The sequence below is a fragment of the Chaetura pelagica genome, unplaced genomic scaffold (assembly GCF_000747805.2).
Source record: "Chaetura pelagica isolate M959 unplaced genomic scaffold, ChaPel_1.0 scaffold1325, whole genome shotgun sequence".
Lineage (NCBI taxonomy): Eukaryota > Metazoa > Chordata > Aves > Apodiformes > Apodidae > Chaetura > Chaetura pelagica.
Window position 1 is genome coordinate 12996 of NW_009953384.1, and position 373 is coordinate 13368.

A 373-nucleotide genomic window follows, 5' to 3' on the forward strand; every position below is an offset into this window, starting at 1 on the left:
GGGTCCCCAGGGTAGCCCCAGAAGGGCTGTGCATTGGCCCAGATGTTGGGGGGCAGCGGGGTTGGGGTTTGGCCATGTCACAGATGACAGGACCCCTCCTGCTCGGGGTGACTGTTGTCCCCAGGGCTCAGCTCCAGCTCCCTGGAACCTCATCCCCTGCCTCAGTTTCCCCACAGATGGGTGCTGCCTCCAGTGCTGTTGGCTCAGGGACCCCCACCCCATGGCAGCTCAGGGTCCCCCATGGCAGCTTGAGCAGCCCCTGGGGACAGGACCCGTGGGTGCCCAGCAGGGTCAGGGGAGCCCGTGGGGACAGGTGGGCCCCATCCTGCGTGGGTGCAGTGGGCAGGGAACCCCACCCCACGGCTTCTGGGGC